Consider the following 20,888-nt stretch of genomic DNA (forward strand, 5'->3'; position numbering starts at 1 on the left):
AATCCAGGTAGAGTCATTCTCACATCGGACAACAGCTGAGGTAAACCATCCACTTCCAGCTGATCCCGTTGCAACATCGAGTGAAAAATTAATTCGACATCCACGGAAAAAAATAGGTCAATTCAATATCACACTTTGTGCAGTTCCATTTGTGCCAAGTTTATTTTCGAGGCTCATTATGTGTTTGTAGACAGGCGTGCGGTGGCGGCGTTGACGATACACACGTCGACGAGGCATAGTGCTTCAATGCTGTTGCAGATTAAGCTCACAGCGGAATGATTCCGCTGGAGTGCACTGCCCGCTTATATAGGGAGCGAACGACCTTCATTACGTAACGCAGCTGATACGGGACTAATTACAGGAGCGCGCGCCTGCTGGTGCGCCGGCCTAGCGCCGAGCCAAGTCGGGCGGGTTGCGTCACCGACTCGCTAGGCCCTCAGCGGGCAGTGCGGCACTATGTTTTAGATTTTTTTCAAACTGTTGCATCCTTGAGGCCCCGGTTCACGATTTACGCTCACCGGTTGATGGCTGACGCTACAGATAACACTTTATTAATAATTATAGTACAAGGTTACATCACCAGTTAAAGTTACATTCTCAGCAAGTACACCAAATCCTTTGATCCTTACATGTTGTTATTGGCAGCCTACGGTCCATGTGCTGCTCTCTTTCCGTTTGCTCAGCCTGACCGTTCGCCTGTACTTGTTGCCTTCTGCGGTTTCTGCCTATCTCTCTCTCTCTAATGCAAACTCTAATTCTCTGAGAAGGTTTTTAAACTCCTCAGTAACACTACCGCATCGTCCTATCAGCGACTGCTGGTAATTCAATGGCAGTTTCATACAGCAATAACGGATGAGCCCGGTACCAGTACATGGCGAATCGAGGAAGACATTCTTTTTAATTAGAACCTCGAAGAACTTGGCCGGGCTTGTGAATCCCGAGTTCTCAAAGTCTTTACAGAGAATAATCTCCTGCCTGATACCTTCTTGGGTCGCCTTTGACCAATAAGTGCCCAAGAAGATTTCCTTGAATTTCTCGTAGGAGGTGCAATTATCTGCGACGCCTCGCATTCGCTCGGTTATGCTACCCCCTAGAAATCCGCAAATAAAAGATACCTTAAATTTGTTGGGCCAATTTGCTTGCATTGGCGCTTCAAATTGCTGTAAAAAGGCCTGTGGATGCAGAACGTTTCCACTCTCTTCATAGTGGTGAAAATTCTGCACAGAGAGCAGGTGTTTGTAATCCATGTCGGTGATCATTTGCGCTCCCGAATTCGAGTTCGCGCTGTCTATAATGGTTTCCTTTCCTTGTGGCGTGTTGCACGTTTGGCTTGCAATAACCAGATTAGCCATTTCGCCGACAGTTCGCCCAATATCACCGTTGCTATCGGCTAATTCTTGCCTGCTTGGCGGCGCAGGTTGCAAACTGATGTTCTGCTCGCTGCTCGAACGACTTGCAATCTCCTGCAGCTTCTCGCTGAGTTGTTTACTAATTAATTCCTGCACGGTTTCCGTTGTTAAGCGCTCGCGCACTTCAGTTGTCGCTTCAGCAGCCGCCTCAGTCGCCAAATTTGACTCCTTCTGCAGGCGCTGCAGCTCCGTTTCGATTGACCTTTTATTGCTCTCTTTGAGCTTGACCGTCACGTCTTTTGTTCTTTTCTCTAAGTTTTTCTCGATTTCTTATATTTTTTGTCCACACTCTTTCATGCCCTTGACGGTCTTAGTTACCTCCGCCTGCAATACCCGTAGTTGCGCTACGGATGCTGCTAATTTAGAGATCTTTGCCTCATTATTCGTAGTCTGACCATCGACCTGCTCAATTTCCCCATGCAGTTTGTTATACATGAGAGTCCTTAATCTCCTTAGTGGAATTGTTTAACCGACCTTCCAGTTCCTTCTTCATGTTTTCTAAGCTTTCCTACACTTTCGTTATTTTCCTTCATTTGACCTTCTATGCCTTCTCTCACATTCCTTATTTCGTTTTTTTTTATTTTTAGTTTATTTTTTTCTTTGACTTGTTAGTTCACCTTTGTTTTCCTGCATACATTTCAACAGCATCATAAATTTATCGGCTTCTGTTTTTTTCTGGCGCTGTACCACGATTGTCTAATTGGACACCTGTGTGGTGATGTGGCGACACTGCCCTATCGCTTTCGTCCTCGCTGTCGTCTTCCCCCGAACTTCACAAAATTAACGACAGCCTTAACGTGTTGCGGGGCCTCCGTCTCAACGTCTTCATTCTGAAGATGCGGAGCGCCTATCGGGGCCGAGGTGTCGGTCCGTGTTTTGTACGTTTGGATTTTTCATTCGTTCGAACTCAGCCGTCGTTAGCGACTCCTGACCTATTAATATGATTTCATTTACGTCGCCCATTTCTGAAATCTCGAAAGGAGAATTTGTTACTTTATTAGCCACAAGTTTTCTAAGCTTCTAGTGAACATTAACTAATTTCCGCAGGAATTTACCCCCAAAAGACAAAACAAAACCTATCTCGAATATACAGAAGTTACCTGATTTGCACACAGTGAAACAACTTACAGCCTCAACGGTCGAAAGCAACCTATTGTAGGACAGAACCTACAATAGTCCAAGCTGAAAGAGAAGATTTTACAGTTAGTACACTGCGCTAGCTGAAGAGAAAATAAAAGATTAATAGAGTGTAAGTAATTCACCGTTGTCGCTGAATTAATTTCTTTAGAATGAATGAAAACTCACGTAAAAACAAACAATTTGTGGATAACACCAATCCGACTGCTTCGCAAGGGAACCACGTAATTTCGTATCCTGGCAGGGTCGTACATTTATATGCAAGATACCTCGTGTGGGAGGGAGAAAGAGATGTGAATTTTATTTAAAGTCTATAAATGAAATGCTAGGAGTGCTGTTAAACATGTAAGTGGTTTATTCAGTGATATTACATTAAACTGCATATCCAACAATTATTGAAATTTTATCAAATTCATTTAACAACCACTCACAAATTATTTAAATAACGCTAAACAAAAATAAAAAATTTGGGTCGCTAGATACTGTAGAAAGTATATAAAAAACAACAAATAGAACTGAATTGGCGCCAAGAGCTCACAACAAGTGAATTATATAAGGTGACTTTTAACATGAGCATTGTATGGCTACATTCTAATTTAACATGTAAATAAACTATACGAGATGGATTGACCTGGTGTAATAAATGAGGAAGGACTAAAATAAAATACAAAAAAAAACAGATGAACATATGACTCTCTTAACGGGCAATTGGTGAATACTGTGCCTTGCGTCTTTATGGGCATCTAACACATTACAAAGAAATTGAAGAAAGCGAAATAACAATCCGCATCTAGGAAAGCGGGCGTTTTCTGTATTACCATGTTCATAGCGCGGTCGGCGTGGCAGTGGAGTCGGCTGATTGCGTGCGGCTGCATCAAGACTGCTGGCGTCGTAGTTGTAAATAGTGACCGAAACCTGCTACTGGTAGCTATCAGTACTGGATGACGGTGTGCGTCCATCTGCAAGTACAAACCTACATGAAACTTCATTAAACAAAGCTCAAAACTGTTCTAACAGCATTGCCGTCATCGGACATGTAGTAAATCAAAATGTGATCCTGAGTTAAGCTCTTGATAACGCGCACAGTGAGTGAAGCTCGCTTAATTGGATCTAACAAACTTTCCTCTCTACGCTGTTTGCGACGAATGCAAAGTGCATAGTCTCACGACAAGCGATAAGAGGATTCTTGCGACTTATCGGAAGCAGTCAAGAGTGAACTCCTGCCTCTTCAGAAGCAGTATTCGGGAATGTCTAATACTAGTGCGCTCCTCGCACCTGGAGAGAGAGAGCCGCTCCCCTCCAGGGTCTTATCTCAACGCTTCCGCAAAGTACGCAGCTCGTACTATTTTTCAAAGCGAACATTAGATTCTTGCCAATGAAGAGGTCCCTGTCAAAATTTCCTCCCTCCTTGCCATCGAATTCCACGAGGAAAAGAGAGCGATACTCTGTGTGAGACAGAGTATACAGATAAACCAAGACTTCTCCCTCTGAGTATTGCCGCCACGTTCCCAGGTGTTCTGCTGGCGGGAAACGGCCAAAATTCCCCGGGCCACCTGAGATTCTTGGACACCCAAGTCGTGCTGTTGCTATTCAACTCGCCGCTCTGCCCGCGTTATCTAGAATAGTGGCAAAGCTGTTTTTCGCTCAAGTTTATAGTTTCTGCTGCCACGGGCACACGTGCGAATGTCCACGGCTTCCCTCGGCAGCGTGTTGATGTGTGCAGCTAATCCTCTAGGAACGCATCAGTAGAATTCCTTTTATGCACAAAGTGTACCAAGTTTGCAAAGAGAAGAATTATAGCCCTTTACCGATGCTTAATGACACAATAATTCACCTCCATCACACTTCATATATTGCAATAAACTAATGACTGATTTTAAAAGCAATTATCTCCTTTAATTATAGACATGAAGGGCGCCGACGCTTTGCAATTGGTCAAAACAATTAGGGGATCGGTTGAGATATCTAGGTTCTGGAGCATTGTCATCGGCAGAATGAACTAAAATGGTTCGACATCTTTCAGTTGGTTCTACAGAGTGGAGACAACAACATTACAGTCACCGAGATAGTGGTAATAACGGGAAGTTGCTTGCAGAGGAGATTGGTGTTGACTTGCATTCTGTGGAGTCACCGCCAGACACCACATTTGCTAGGTGGTAGCTTAAATCGGACGCGATCCATTTAGTACATGTCGGACCCGCGTGTCGCCACTGTGTGATCGCAGACCGAGCGCCACCACAAGGCAGGTCTCGAGATACGGAATAGCACTCGCCCCAGTTGTACGACGACTTTGCTAGCGACTACACTGACGAAGCCTTTCTCTCATTTGCCGAGAGACAGTTAGAATAGCCTTCAGCTAAGTCCATGGCTACGACCTAGCAAGGCGCCATTAGCCTTACATAGTTTGATAGTTATCGTATGAAATGTCTCATCAAGAACGATGTATACAACAAGGATTAAAAGTTAACTATTCCAGCAGCTACATACTTTTCTTTATAACATTAATAAGTATCCTGTTTCGGACTTCAAGATATTCTGCGTGAGCTTATAGCGTGCCCTTCGGCCCCCTCAAAATAACACTGTGTCGGCACTTCTGTCGACACATCACATTCAGTGTATGAAGCAAATTACACAAGCAGTTGGGTTCAGATACTGTAGTGATCTGGTAGTGCAATGAAACAACAGCAAGATTCACCTGAAGCTATGACTTGGAGAGCCATAGGACGGTTGGAAGCGGGACAGACCAGGGCCTCGTGAGTCGCCCTGTGGTTTGAGGCGCCATGTCACGGACTGCGCGGCCCCTCTCGCCGGAGGTTCGAGTTCTCTCTCGGGCATAGGTGTCTCTGTTGTTCTTAGCATAAGTTAGTTTAAGTAGTGTGTAAGTCTAAGGACCGATGACCTAAGCGGTTTGGTCCATTAGGAATTCACACACGTTTGAACATTTGAACACGTGCAGAGTGAGGTGGTTGCAGCTATTGGAGTGTCTCAAAGTGTAAGGCAATTTCAGGCAACAGGAACCGTTAAAAGGAGGCAAGGGCTAGGTCGTCCACGGGTAACTTCAGCAAGAGGTGACAGTCGTCTCAGGTTAGCAGCCAATGGAGACAGGAGGCTGAATGCAACTCAGCTGCAACGAACCCTCCAGGCACCAACAGGACGCGCAATGTCAACACGGACAGCCTGAAGTCGCCTTCAGGAAAGTGGCATCTATGCACGGAAACCTGTGGTGTGTGTCCCATTAAAACCGAGGAATCGTTTAGCCGGCAGAAACTGGGCAGAGGAACATCAGGATTGGAGTCGTAATGCATGGCCTCAGGTACTGTTCACAGATGAGTCATTATTTTGTGTTCAGCCGGACAATCATCGTTCCCTCATCTGGAGAGAACGTGGAACTCGGAACAATCCTGCTTATTTGCAGGAAACATCACCACATCATGGTGGTGGACGAATGGTGTGGGCAGTATTGGCGGAATGGTGCTTTGACTGCTCAGAGGTATAGAGACGAGATCCTTCGACATTTTGTTGTGCCCCACGCTGGTGCTATAGGAGATGGGTTCCTTCTGGTGGACGATAATGCTCGTCCCCACAGATCTTCATTGCTGGACAACATGCTTGAAGTTGATGCAATTGAACGAATGGAATGGCGAGCTTGTTCAATGGACTTAAAGCGGTTGAGCATGCCTGGACTGCACTTGGCAGACGCATTGCAGCCTGACCAGCACCTCCCACAACGGTTGCAGAGCTGGATACTGCACTCACGGAAGAATGGCCAAATATCCCTCAAGAGTTGATTGATAACCTGATACTGCCCATGCCACACGGGTGTGCAACTATACTGGCCGTCTGAGGTGGTCACACACCATAGGGCAACGTGTTGACTGTTCCCTATTATGTAGCCCCATGGTACCTCACTGTACGTAAACGCCATGTAAACCTCAAGTAAAGAGTTGAGACAGCAACATATGGTACTGTATCACACACAAATTGCAATTGTAACCGATATCTGAATAAAATACGTTACCATATGTCTATTGTGTATGATATCTCGCCTGGTCACCTAATTGTTTTGAGCAGTGTATTAGGTACTATGACTCTAAGGAGAATGGAAAGCCTTTCTCTGTCACTGGAGAACTGTGTGGGAATAGGCTGTGATATTTGCTCAGTTAATATGTCAGAACTGAAAGGAGCTGTGGCTACAATAAAAAAGAAAGCCATCAACGCTCAAGTAGCACCGTGTCGAAGTAATCAGCTCGACCTCGCTGTCTCTCGCAGCTACAAAATTGCAAGTGTGAGAAACTGGCTTGGTACTGTAGAAGAAGTAGTAACGTTATTTACAGCGTCTAGCAAGCGGTTCGCAACATTGAAGAGCCACCTAAAACACTCGCTGCAGTCACATTGTCAAACGAGAGGGGTTGAGCGACATGATACTGTTATTCAATTCGCAGCTGATCTCGGAACAGTTTGAAAAGTTCTTAAAGAAATACGGTGTTGGAGGGATAGAACAACGCCTGCCAAAACCAATATTCTCCTTCGAGCTCTAATTGCGAATTTATTATTACTCTGTTTACACTGAGTGACATTAGGAGCATAACATATCCAGTCAGCAAAATCTTACAAGACCCTAGCTTGGCTGTCGCGATGGCAAAAGCAAAATTATATTCGACGCTCAAGGTGTACGACGGCATGAGAAACACGACGGTAATGACCTGGCACATAAATTGGATCAGTACTTAACTGAACTACCGTTCATTGAAGAAGAATCACTCTTTGCGATTAAAAAGAGACTGATGTGAGAGATTCTTCAATAAAAGCAACCGATCATAAACTTCCTTAATCATCGTGATTCTGCTATGCAAGCGTTGTGTGTTTTACCCGCATCTGACTATCCTACTTTGCACACGCTGTACAAAATATTAGCTTGTCTACCTGCAACTGCTGCTACGGTAGAAAGAAGTTTTGCAACATTGTGGCGTACAAAGACGTGGCTGAGGTGGACAGTGACGGAGGAACGACTTAATGGCTTAGCTCTGTTGAACACTCACCCTAGCATTGATTGTCCTATTGACGATGTAATTAACCAATTTGCCAGGAAAAACAGGCGCTTAGAATACATCATTCAAGGAAAAGAACCACAATTGTTACTTTTTTATATCATTTCACAGATCTCTTACCAGTTATCATACACAGGGTGAGTTAAGAGGAAAGGTAGGTGCTTTGAGACGCGGTAGTATAAATGATGCTGAACAAAAAACTTTTTATGTGCATATGCCCTATTACGAATGGCTTCCGAGATATAAGACGTTTAATATCACTTTCGTACGTTTTTCTTTGATAATTCGAAAACCCCACACTCCAACGAAAACGTGTCTCAGTACACAATTAAACTAAATTTAATTTGGTACAAAAAAGGTTCTATTTATTTGTTGTGTAGGACTAACAGTTTGCGCGAAGAGATTGCGGGAATACTGAAAGTCCCGCGCGTGAGCTGTAGCTTAGGTACTTTTTGTAGGCCAGTTACAGGTAGTTTTCCGACTTTATTGCCCACGAACTTCCTGTATCAAAATGTCCGTCCAACTTCCTCTGTACTACTGTGCTACGTTGTAAACAATGGCAATGAATAATACAGGAAATAAATAAAAATGTACATTAAAAGTGTTCTATCTCGGAAACCATTCGGAGTAGGACATATGTCCACATCAAGTTTTTTGTTCAGAATCATTAATACTATCACCTTCAAAACACGTACCTTTCCTCCTGACTCACCCTATATATTACTATTTTTCGAAATGGGAGCATTTTTCCAAACTGCTAATTGCTATGTAATACTCCTATCTATATTATATTCTCAAATTAATGAAGTAAGCAGCATCATAGGAAATCCTGCATTAACCATCCAAAAGCGGTATGTAGTATGATTACCCTTGCGTAGGCCTATTAAAAATTTTTTAGGTTAAAAGACTCCTTAAACATCGAATGTGAGGTGTGATTTACATGAAGGCGTATGGAAATGTAAATAGTGCACATTAACGCTGCGTGGCTGGTTCTGGAAGCACTGTCAACATCTGAATGGAAAATATTGTCAAAACTTCAATACTTGGTTTCGCACGTCCATTATGTATTGACAATACTGCGAATATTTTGCGGTCCATCAATATGCTCCTTAATATTTCCAGTATTGACAACAAGTCAATACACGCCCTCAGGCGGTCAATATATTGGAAGTTTGACAATATTATTGAGCGTGTGTGGGTCCCTCCACGCTATATTCTTCGCGATACATGACTCCAGAGAGCTTCCTTCCATAGATTTTCATTGTGTGTAATTATGCTGTGAATAACCATATGTAACCGAAAAAATATGTTTATAGCTAACACATTCCCGCTCAGAGCTAAATAATCATAATATTAATAATAATAATTAATGATAATAAATTATGTCATTGCTACACGAAAGCAACGTAGACTTTGACCAGAGTTTCTAACTTCTCAAGACTCAAAATAACCGCGCGAATTTGCGATAATGTAAATGAAATTGCAGTTTAACTTGATTGTTCTCGTGATTAAATGTTTTGATGTTGCGTATCTCATTCTGAGGTAAGATCTACTTAATTTCATTAAAGCACATTCTGTTCGATAGTATTTGTATAAAATTGGTGTATGTGTATGTGTATGTAAATGTAAGAAATGTGTCAGCTTCACTTTGTTATGTTATTGTCAATATACATTGTCTTGTCTTCGGAAACACGTTGTATAACGAAACTGCGCCGTCTTTAAATATTCCATAAGTATCTCCGTATTTGGCACGTCGAGAAACGAAGTTAAACAATGTTTGGTCTTTGTTATTGTCTTACGACGAACGATTTCGCTAGTTCTTGAAACATTTTGAATGGAGAGAAAAGAGAATTAGTTTGACAGTTTGGATTACAAATCACCGAAAGAAATTTAATCCACAACTTTTGTAAGTGTAACGTGATAAATTAAGCCGTGGTTTTGTTTATTTCGTCATTTAATGGGCATGCATCCGTGCCAAAATTATTTTGTCATGGGCGTACGCTCGAAAGGTGATGTAATATTCCATCCGCCGGCAGAACTTATCCCTAGAATCCTGGGGTACATAGATTCTTGGTAACCAGCTGCCTCATGCTGAATGTGACGTATACCACGTTAAATTGGTACAAGATAAAGTCTGTCAACATTGTGGAGTATATGACACCTTTAGGAAGACCTTAGACTTTAAACACTGATGACAAGGCACACATTTCACTCGTGTTGGCTGAATATGTTCAAGGATAACTGGTAGATATGTGTTTATACTACGCCCACTCAGCAAACTGTATCCAGCCACTCATCTTTGCTACATCAAACTTATGTGCTCACCACATCTTGCTTCATTTCTCAATGTTATGTGTAGATATTTAGTGTAACAGATGAGGCCAGTGAAGCTACATAATGTTAATACTGTGGTGAAACTTACCCGGAAAGTTTCTCCAGCAGATCCGCATGAACTGAATTTTGTCCTTTTTTGAAGAAAGTATCCATTCATGACACCAATCAAAAATTCGCTGCAAGTTACTCTGAATTCCTCTATGTTCAGTCTGCAACAACACTTTCTTGAACAGTACCAAATCTTTGGTGCGAGGCTGACTGCTGGTGAATTATGCTGGGGTCTAACAGTACACGAGGCAATAAACAAGGAATAGGCTGTTTATGTATTCATCAAGAGATCTTATCACTATGATAGGCCTATAGAACAGGGTGGCAATTCTTTTCGAAAACCTGGAAGTCTCGGGGAATTACATTTTACCTGGTAAAATTAGGGAATTTCATAAAATCTTAGGAAAGTCTGTTTTTAATGTAAAATGGAAATTTAGTGTCACTGAGTTTCCTAATATTTCAGAGTATGTGAATTGTATCAATATTGTACCATATAAATTAACTGTTGCTTATATACATATAGCCTAACTGAGATGAAAGAAAAGTCATTATATTGGTGTTATCTGCCCACCCCCCTCCCCGCCCTGAATCCTCCCACTAATTTGTCATGAGCTTCTTATGAGACCATCTCCCTCCCTCCCCATAGTATCTGGAATTCTCAGGGAGCTTTATTTATTTTTTTCTTTCTTTTTACAAGTTTGATTAGCTACCCTGTAGGACTTGTCATAATACTGTGAAACTAAATATCTTTCATGTACATACACACAGAATGTATACGTATGTTTATGAGAGTCAGACATGTTGTTGGCTGTGGCTTTGTTGAAGACATTTGAGTGAATTTATTTAGGAAAGCTACAGAAAATCTAAATAATGATGGCTGGACAGAATAAACTCCACCCTCCTGAATATTTATTTAGTGTTAAAAAATATACTGCCTCATTCTGTTGATTCCTTCTGTACAATGTTCTTTTGGTCATTCACAATTTTCTCCAAATGTAATGAAAACGTAGTTTTCCACTGCACCATTATACTGCGTATGGATGGCATGTGGTGATCGAGGCCCGCGAATGTGCGTGTTTCCGTGTCCTGCCTTCAGTCCGTATGGAAACCTGAGTCAGCATCCCCCATGATGAGTGAGAAGTTTACAACAGTGATAAGTCAGTACATTGATGCAGTGTGGATAATGCCACATTTGCTTGTAAAAGGGAAATGTGGGACAGTTGCACTATGTCTTACAATGGTCAAAAGATATTGTAACAAAGTCCTTGAATAGCAATAAATTAAAGATTGAGTGATGACTGTATGAATAGTTGCTTTGCTTTGCCTTTAAATCTAAATGTCAGAAGTTTGTCATGAGTGAGTGCAAATTGAGATAGCATTGAATGCCCACTAATGTTTACAAGAACACGTGAATTATACAGCATGTTTTGATAAACATTGAATTGAATGCAATGAAACATTTCTCTCTTGATGTTATCAATATTGCGTTGTTAGTAGTTACTTATAAAAATTGCAGTCAGTGACTGTTGTGGGTGGGACAAGAAGCTGTAAAACGTGAGAATTGTGTGGAGGCGGATCTCTGTGTTAAGTTAATGTTAATTTCGTTATATCAATTTATAATTGAATCAGTAGTTAACATATTTAGATCTCATTTCCTATTTAAGTAAACAAGTAGGAAAGTTTTCTTACTTATAAATTTCAGTACAGTATTACTTTAAAAATGTGAGTACCCAATCATACCACTTTAAAAAGGCCGTCGGCTGAACTTTCTGAAAATGCATAATATAAGATGTTCCTTAAATGTTTGATGTATGGGTTTGAGAAAATGGTAAGCATGTTCCAACTCAGTTTAAGATACATACTTCTTACCAGCTTCGAACACTTGGCTGAGACCCCTGCAGATCTTACACATGTAATGTGTATTTCTATGCAGTTTCTATGCAGTTGTGGTATATCTGTATTTGTTCAATTTCCTTCTTGCAGTATAAAACTCTAGCAAAATAGGCATCTGTGACATGGCTAGTTCTGAACCTGTAACTTTTTGGGGATTAGGTCAATGTGTCTGCGGGTCACCATGGTATGGTTCTTCGTTACTAATCTCAGAACCTCTTAAATTAAGCTGTGCAATCATCAGAAAAAATTCTAACTGAGGTCAAATTTGGAACCTTGTATTTAAGTTTCACGTTCAAACAAACACAAATTGAATACTTTTCATGACATAGTTAATCACTCACAACTGTAGAGCTCTTTGCAACCAAGCACAAACAGTGAGGACTGTAATCTGTGTATGGCTCATATGGGCACTTTGTATCTCAGCTACGATCTCATGAGGCACCAAATATTTAATAAGCTTCCACAAATTATACAAGATTTACCAGAGCAAGCATTCAAGCAAATGCTGCATGACTAATTGGCCACCCTTTCTATGATATAAAACAATTTATCAGCTGTAATATTGTACTGCAGTGGTAATAATCAGCCTGTTGTCTCTTTTAAATTATCAGTTAAATTTTACTGTATTTGTGGCATTATATGTTGGTGCCCTAATGGCTAAATGACTTTAAAATTATTATTGTTACATTATTATTGTCATCTTGTGACCAAATAACATAGTTTTTTGCAATATCACTTCATCATCACTGATTCTTTAACCCCTTGAATGTTACGTATTGCATTGTCTTAACAAAACATGCTCTTCGAATTTCTTCAGTTGAGACTGAAGCTCAGCGACAGCTTCATCAGTAGTTCCGTTAACAGTAATTTGTTTAAGGTAGCACTCCTGCTTGGTCCGTTGTGCTATGGAAAGTATTTCACATAGGCCTATATCAAACTTCCCACCAATTAGTATGTGCAAATTTATGATGCACTTGGTAGTTTCACTTATCATGCATGTTTCTCTTTCAGAGTCAAAGCAAACAAGACTCAAGATCAGCATGAGTACTGAGGAAACTACCCTTTTTTTTTTGCGAATGAGGAAGTTCAAGTTATTTATTTATTTCTCGATGAGACATTGTTGTACATAGAATATACATAAGATGTTGGACATCGTTGACTGATGACCATAAATGTTAAGTCCCATAGTGCTCAGAGCCATTCTGGACATCGTTTAACACAATACTGTTTCTATCATTTTATCGTCTGATACCTTAAAATTACACTAGTTATTATTGGTACATTATTTGTATTTAATTAGTGGTTACAATGGTTTCAGTGGATAAGACTGGTATATTATTATTCATACTAGCACATTATTATTTATCAAACTACTCTTTCATACTGTAGAAGCAGTGATCAGTTGGATAGGGCTTTACTGCAGCTTTGAACCCTGCTGTGTTGTTTATTGATTGTATGTTACTTGGTAGTTTCCTGAATATCTTTTTTTCCAAGGTGCAGAACTCTGTTTTGGCAGAGCTTAGTTTTTGTATGATACATGTGGAGATCCATTTTTTGCCTTGTGTTGTGAGTGTGTATATCTTCATTTTTGGGGTTGAGTGTGGGGTTTTCAGTCGCACACTGCTGCTGTATGAATACTATGGTTTCATGTATATGAAGGCATGGAAGTGGGAGAATTTACAGTTTCCTGAAGAGTGGCTTGCAAGATTTTCTGTGTTTGATTCTTTTTTGGATTCTAAATAGCTTGAGGGTCTTCGAAAAAGCTCCCCAGAAAATGACTCCATACTTCAGCATTGATTCGACACTTGCATAGTACACACTTTTTAGGCAGTCAGTGCTACAGCAACTTTCAAGGATCCTCATCACATAGCAGGATGTGTTCAGTTTTTGGCTCAGATTGTCAATGTGAGTTCCCCACCTGACATTGTCGTGGATCCGCAGCCTGATAAAGTTTTTCAGGTCAACTCTATTTACGGATTTGTTTGACGACTGAATGTTTATAGTTTGTGGAACCTTTTCCTTGACATTATGGAAGTTGATTGGTGCAGTTTTTCCTTCATTTATGGTTAACTTGTGTCGTCAGCAGACTGGTAAGCATTTTGACACACTATGTTTGATGTTAGTCATTTACATATAGCAGGAACAGCACTGTTCCCACTAATGATCCATGAGGAACACCATATTTCATGTTTTGGTAATCTGGGTAATGGTTTGTGATTTCGTTGCAGTCAGTGTGTTGTGTTTCCATGGTTTATTTCTGTCCGCAGAAGTATGACCTGACCCAGTCGTTAAGTGTGCCTCTGATGCCTAGTTGATTTAATTTCTGTAGGAGTGCTTCATGGTCTATAATATCAAATGCTTTTGACAAGTCAAGGCGTACACCAGTGTTATATTCGCCTCTGTCCACTTTCTGGTAAATTTCGCTTAGGAATTCATTGATAGCACTGTTGATTGTGCGGTTCTTCCTAAATCTATTTTGTGCTGTGGATAGGATTTGATATTTTCCCATAAAGGCTGTAAGTCTTTTGTGGAAGAATTTCTCTAGAATTTTTGAGAAGCCAGACAGTGGGGCAATTGGCATACATAGTTGCCAACTTCTTCTGTGTTTCCTTTGTTGTAGATTGGATTCAGTTTTGCAATTTTTAGATAAGAAGGGAAAGTCCCTGATGCCAGTGAACTGTTGCATAAATATGTTAGTGGTTTTACAATGTGTTCACTACATCTTTTTATTATTTATCAGGTATAGTATCTACTCCTGAGGACTGTCTTGTTTTTAAGGTTTTATGATGGTCAGGATTTCTTCTTCATTCATTGGGTACAGATAGAATGAGGCAGCAAAGCAGTTGATCTTAAGTGGTGATGCTGTGTATTTTGGTTACTTGGAGTAATCGTACTGATTAGTTGCCCACTTTAGTTTGTAAAATAGCTGTTGAAGGTATTTTCTATTTTCCTTTGGAATCTTGGTCAGAATATCTGAATTAAAAAAAAAAAGCTTCCCTTACTATCATGTCCATATAATGTTTCTGCAAGCTAAGTCTTTCCCAGTTGCTGGTCACAATAGATTTGACACCCTTTAAGCCAGATGTTTGCCTGCTGATTTCATAACTCGTGAAAAAGTTATGTATTTTGAGCATATTATCATCTACAAAGGCAGTTCCCAACCTTTCTGAAACTATTACTATGAGTGCAATCAGATATTAGCTAGTATGCCCCTCTCCCTCCAGTTGTCATCATCTACATTAACACCTAATTAAACTTTAGAGTAACAAAGAATTTTCTTTGATCACTTTTATTTTTAAAATGGAGAAAAATAAATGATATGTAGTTTTTGTAGGTCTTTTATTAAATCACGAACTTTTGAGTCAAATTGGCACAGGTCTTTTTTTTTTTATCAACCTTGTTTTATAGAACTATGAAGCAGTTCTTAGCGCATTGTGAATGCCGCCTCTAACACCACATCAGAAAAGAAAGCTGACTATTCACATTGCTGATAGAGGCTTGTTACAAAAAAATGCTTCCTTAGCACCACTTCTCCTTAGCACTTGCTTCTTCCATACCCTGCACCTACAGTTAAAATCAACTGAATTAAAATGTGTGCACTATTACTTTCTATTTGTAAATAACTTGGTTGCTACTGCTTACTTCTGAAATGCCAAAAATTGGAAGATTTCAGGATGTTATTTGAAGGCTCTTCAGCAGTGTAATAGCTATAGATACTGTTGTGTTCTGGTGTGAATTTGTTTGTTTGTTTATGGTTGCAAAGTGAATAAGAATTATCTGGTCTGCTGCGGGAACTACCTACAGTTTGGAGAAGACATTTTCATGAGATATTAAAGCATGTGTGATATGTGTCTCAATTTTACTTTCATAGGTGCATGGTACAAAGTATGAGTGTAGAGGATGGGCTGTGTGAGGAAGATGTTCATACACTAATTTCGAAAGCTGTAACCTCTACCACATTGTGTTTTATTTTAATGCTAGTATTTGGGGAAAAAAGTATTATTTAGTCAGTATTACAGTCTTATGAAATAGTGACAACAGCAATGATCTTTTAAAAATATTCAAGTTTGTGACCAAAACGTAATTGAACTTGATCTTACCACCCCCTCCCCCCCCCCCCCCCCCCGTCCCCCATAAAGTGTAATTTTACCCCTCAGGGGGTAACTACCTCATGTTGGGGTAATATAGTAATATATAAGTTTACAAGATGAAGTTTTCTTGCCAACTAAGAAAATCTTCTTTGCTAGCTTTTTTGTGATTTCTGAGGTTTTAGGGGCTGGAAGGAAGTACATCCTCTAACCGAGAAGCAGATGTGCCAGGCGACTCAGGACATTCATACGATCCTAACTGATCTCAAACCCATTATCAATGAGTATACATTTTAATTCAAGCCTGTACTTCCTTTTTCTTTCAGATTTCCTTCTGTGATGTTCAATTAAAGAGCTTTCACAGGAGAATGCCTCTATATTTTCCCTTCTTCTTCTTCTTCTTCTTCTTCTTCTTCTCTGTTCTTTCTTTTTCTCTGGGGTGTTGTACTTGCCAGCATCTTTCTTCATCTTTCCACAAAATTTTCTCGTATGCCCTGCTGATGTTTTCATAATTTTCTGAATAAATAATAAATATGTATTAGCGAAACTGTTACGGCACTTGTTACACCAATCAACATAATTTAAAAATGACAAAAAATGTTAAAAAGTTTAGATAATAGTAACAATCCAAAAAACTGTCACAATTAGAACACAAGTACTTAACAGGCTTGGACATTTTCAAATTGAGTTGTGCATTATGAGTCAAGGTATGATTTGATTATTTATTTTTCATTTCTGACCAAAAATAACCAGAATAGCTGAGTCAGAGAGTAGACTTTATCAATTCTGTTTTTTCCAAATGAGGAGCAGAATGTGCATAATTTTTTTTTTTTTTTTTAATAAACTGAGGTGACAAAAGCCATGAGGTACTGATACACACACAAACAGATGGCTGTAGTATCATCTACACAAGGTGTAAAAGGGTTGTGCATTTGTGGAGCTGTCAATTTTACTCGGATGATTCATGAGGAAAGGTTTCCCATGTGACAGGTATTAACAGACACTGAACAGGGAGCTAGATTCAGGGGACATTCCATTTCGAAAATCGTTGACGTCCACAATGTCGAGAGTGTGCTGAGAATACCAGATTTCAAGCGTTACCTCTCCCTATGACCATTGCAGTGGCTGGTGACCGTGACTTAATGACAGCAGCTGTGTTTATGTAGAGTTGTCAGTGCTAACAGACAAGCAACACCGTGTGAAATAACGACAGAGTCCATACGGGACATATGACAAATGTATCCGTTAGGACAGTGCGATGAAATTTGTCATTAACGGTCTGTGGCAGCAGACGACCTATGTGAGTGCCTTTGCTAATGCACAACATTGCCTGCAGTGCCTATCATGGGCTTATGACCATGTTGGTTGGACCTTTCACGACTGGAAAACTGTGGCGTGGGCAGCTGAGTCGGAGTCCCTATTTCAGTTGGTAAGAGTGATGGTAGGATTAGTGTGTGGTAAAAACTCAATGAAGCCGTATACCCAAGTTATCAACAGGTTCGTTTTAGCAGTTGCCAGAGAACGCCAGAAAACAGGCCGTACTGCGCATGGGCAGCTACAGTGATGTAGGCAGCCCGTGCTTGGTGTTTGCTCTGCTCATATGCTTTTCGTTGCCCTTTTGTCAGCCGTCAGGTGGCCATATGCAGTCCTGCGGCATGTTGTTGAGAGGACATAGGGAGTTGTATCCAAAACAATTGTTTTATCATATCCTATCCAGATAATAAATCAAGTAAGGAAGCCGTTTTTGGCATAATATTCATTTCAAAGCTAGACTCTACAGCTCGATGTACCCTATTTTTGCTATGTGGTGACTCTAACATAGATTTTTTTTATTTTTATTTGTACTTTGCAATATTGTTCTATAACGTTTCCAATCAGATTTACATATACATAGCACTTCAAATAGCTTATATGAAGGAACACAAATTTCTTGCAAAAATAAAAGCAGCATTCATGGAGGTGTATACTATCCATGCAACTAATTGAAAGCATTTTGTTTATTGCCATACACATTTCACTTCTTTTATTTGGGAAACATCATCAGTGGCCTGTGGTACAGGTTTCCTTTTATATATACAATAAATGTATTATGTGGTAGATATAACATGCTGCTATGTTACGTTTTGTCGTCACCTGAAGTGGGCGATGTGTGTTTGTTATTTAGACAACATTATAGTGTTCTCAGAGACATTTGATGAACACATAAAAAGACTGAGGGCCGTTCTTAAGTGTCTCCAACAAGGTGGATTGAAACTTAATCCAAGAAAGAGTCGTGTCTGGAGCAAAAGAAATCAAACTACTTGGACACCTTATGTCAAACGAAGGTGTGCGGCCAGATCCAGAAAAGGTGAGATCTATAACGGAACTTCCTATTCCTAAAAGTATTAGAGATGTGAGAAGCTCCCTTGAATTATGTTCTTATTACCGTCGTTTTATCAAATACTTTTGTATCAATGCCAAGCGACTCCCAAGACTTGTTAAAAGCTGATGCTAAATTTATCTGGGATGGTGCTCAACAAGATTGTGACTATCTCGCTGCGCTGCAGGAGCTCTCTCCTGAGCAGAAAAAGGATGCCAAGATATCTCAAATTGTGTATGCCTTAAATCGGTCAGAGGATGTGAAAGGATAATTTAAGGTAGTTAATGGATTACTTTGGAAGAAAAACTTTGATCCGTTGGGAAAGAGGTTGCTACCACTGATTCCTGAACACATGTGCTTAGATGTTCTACAGAAACTCTATGACACACCTGAGACCAGACATTTAGGATTTATTAAGACAAACGATAGAATCCACAAGAGCTTTTTCTGGCATGGTTTATTTAGGAGTGCTCGTCACTTTGTTTTGCACTGTCGAGAGAGCCAGAGGAGAAAGGCAGTTCCTCAGAAACCACGTGTATGACTCATATCAATTCCACCAGCTGAAACGCCTTTCCGGCATGTTGGGATTGACCTCCTCGGATGATTTCCAATGTCTGCTAGTGGCAATAGATGGATTATTATTTGCACTGATTATCTAACACGCTGTGCCATTACAAAAGCTGTGAAAACAGCCGAAGCATCCGAAGTAGCCAAATTCATTGTGGAAGACATTGTATTAAAACACGGTGCCCCAGGGTTGTTAATTATGGATCGAGGGAAAGTTTTTCAATCGAATCTTTTAACAGAGATAAGCCGTCGGTGCAATATTACTCATCACATGACGACTGCCTACCATCCACAAACTAAACGGGCTTACTGAACACCTTAATAAGACCAATGTTCAGCAGAGCAACTGGGATGAGGTGCTACCTTTCGTGATGTTTGCCTACAACACTGCCCAACAAGACACCACAGGATTTGCAGCATTTTTCCTGGTGCATGGGTGTGGGGGGCATACGATGATGGATACTGTGTTTCCGTTACATCCTGGTTGACATGGATGACAACTACATCGGCGAGTTGTTAACCAGAGCTGAGGAAGCTCGGTAGTTAGCTCGACTCGGCACGCTGCAGGTTCAAGAAAACGATCGCCGAGGGTATGACGTGAGCCACTGCCCTGTTGTCTACCAGCCTGGTGACCTTGTCTGGATCTTCACTCGTGTTTGGAAGATTGGTCTCTCTGAGAGGTTCCTCAGGCACTACTTTGGACCTTATAAGGTTGTAAGACAGTTGTCTGATGTTACTTATGAAGTTGAAGATTTTGACCCTGACACAAGACGATGAAAGAGCAGAGATACGGTCTATGTCCTTCAAATGAAGCCCTATAAGGATCCGGCAACCCAGGGTAAATTCAAAGCTCCAGTGACCTGCAACAAGTGGAGAGGTGACAAAGAATGTAGTGACAAAAGAAGTTTAAGAAGATCACTACCAGGGTGAGCATAAGTCATCGGGAGTCTGAGTATGCAGGACCGATGACTCCTTCCCAGACAAGGTGACCGTAACACCGAGACGCTGTTCTCTTAAGGAGGGAGCAATGTCACAGAAGAGGCTGAGTAGCATGGTGGTGAATGGGTATGATACTAAACTGTTGCATGGAGGGTCGTGAGTTCAAAACTCACCTGGACTGTACAATTTTAATTTCTGTATTCGGTTCAGGTACATTCTAGAAGTATCCACAAATGTCAAGAATCATTGTACTGGAATGTTCTGTAGCTGTATATATACTGTATGTGTTCTGGCCAGTGACAGTTCGATCCACGCTCTTGCAAGTGCTGAATAAACGTTCGTTAAGTGAAGTTAGTGTTTGTCATTCATCTAATTACAACTTCTTCTGTGTGGCAATATCATATCTCATAAAAGGTATAAAATATTTTGTACAAAATAGAAAATTATACACTATGGTAAAATAGTTGTTTTATTCGTTACATTATATTGCATTATCCATAAATATAATATTCTACTCATTTCATTTCATGTCTAGAGATCACTGTTTATCCGTGATTCTCTTGTGCCAGTCTTTACATTATGCTCATATCTATTTTGTTAAATACTAAAATTATAGGATAGGTTAAGAATTCAGTAATAGACTACAGAATATTTTAAGATTTGAAGGGAATTCGGTGCCGGAAAAGTATTTTGGAAGAAACACTGAAAATAGCTTGGGATCCGACAGTCGTCACTCTGCCCACGTCCCTGGGGGATAGATGTGACCCCACCCGGTTCCCATGGATCTGATATAAACTTCACTTGAGCAAGTGCAGACCATTACTTCTCTTTACATTTTATTGGCCATTTTTCCCATTGCAGAATAATCACCACTTCACTAGGCAACATGACATTAGGTGAAGTTATTCTATGTTCTACTCTATCCTGGATAAGTTTGAATCTTTCCACAAGTTGTCTATAACCTTGTTGGTATTATTAAGTTTGGAAGAAGCAATAGTCTAAACGTTTACCGAGGTTGCTCTTGCGGGAACTCTTCGATCCATCACTTCTTCAGATGGTTCTGTCA

The 20,888-nt window shown here is 40.4% G+C and overlaps 1 protein-coding gene across 3 annotated transcripts in view; it reads left to right on the top strand.

The window, feature by feature from the left end:
* Nucleotides 1-8,976: 8,976 nt before the first annotated feature.
* Nucleotides 8,977-20,888, top strand: part of LOC126481379 (protein nessun dorma-like) — a 228,823-nt gene continuing 216,911 nt past the window's right edge. The window contains exon 1 of one of the 3 annotated variants that reach the window (XM_050105091.1): nucleotides 8,977-9,136. The gene's annotated coding sequence lies outside the window, so the exon portion shown is untranslated. The remainder of the gene's footprint in view (nucleotides 9,137-20,888) is intronic. The other 2 variants (XM_050105089.1, XM_050105092.1) reach the window with 2 other exon arrangements.

This window comes from Schistocerca serialis, chromosome 5 (genome assembly GCF_023864345.2).
Source record: "Schistocerca serialis cubense isolate TAMUIC-IGC-003099 chromosome 5, iqSchSeri2.2, whole genome shotgun sequence".
Taxonomy (NCBI): Eukaryota; Metazoa; Arthropoda; class Insecta; order Orthoptera; family Acrididae; genus Schistocerca; species Schistocerca serialis.